Genomic DNA, 761 nt, shown 5'->3' on the forward strand with positions numbered 1-761 from the left:
CAATCACAAGACTAACCTTGATGATAAAACCTCTGCTTTGGGTGTTATCTCCCACAGGACAGAGAAGGCGAATCTGTCAACATTGCCTCGAAGTGAACACAGGTTGCTGCTCAAAAGATCTGAAAAAATATAAATACATAAATAACAATAATAGATGCTAGGCCTTGCTGACCCTGTCCCCTTCCTTTATAATTGTCTGCTTCATCCCCCTCCCCAACCCTGTGCCATCCTCTCAATATGACCAGTTATACATGAAGTTCTCGCAAAGCACATATATTTATTGCAAAAAAAAAATCCTATATAATGATGTGGGCTGAAGATTGAATGTATGAAGTATCTTTATACATCATGAACAACTACTAAGATATAATGGACTTGTATACCCCCCATATGACCTCTTCTCATCCTGATGCACACAAAGTATTTTCACGAAAAATAAACTAAATATGTGTCTGGCAGGAAACAAGGGTGACAGATACCTTTGGCAACAGAAAAATGTATGCTCAATGCCACACTAGGCATAGAAGTAAATGAATGTTGATTTATTTTCTGAGCGTTTATTTATCCATACAAGTTTTTGACACACTTTTAAACATGGGTAGAAATGGAAAATTATATCTAACCAAAGTGAAGAATGTAAGAAGGACTACAGCCATCAGGACTGCCTGGAAAAGTGAGGGAGAAGAGAGAAGAGAAGGAGGAGGGAGTGTCAGTCACTTGCTCAGAAATCCCTCTTGCAAGAGATCACCTGCATCACCTTG

The 761-nt window shown here is 38.9% G+C and overlaps 1 pseudogene; it reads right to left on the bottom strand.

The window, feature by feature from the left end:
- Positions 1-761, bottom strand: part of LOC119593561 — a 21,403-nt pseudogene that overhangs the window by 6,130 nt on the left and 14,512 nt on the right.

This window comes from Penaeus monodon, chromosome 32, assembly GCF_015228065.2.
Source record: "Penaeus monodon isolate SGIC_2016 chromosome 32, NSTDA_Pmon_1, whole genome shotgun sequence".
In the NCBI taxonomy this organism is placed as follows: Eukaryota; Metazoa; Arthropoda; class Malacostraca; order Decapoda; family Penaeidae; genus Penaeus; species Penaeus monodon.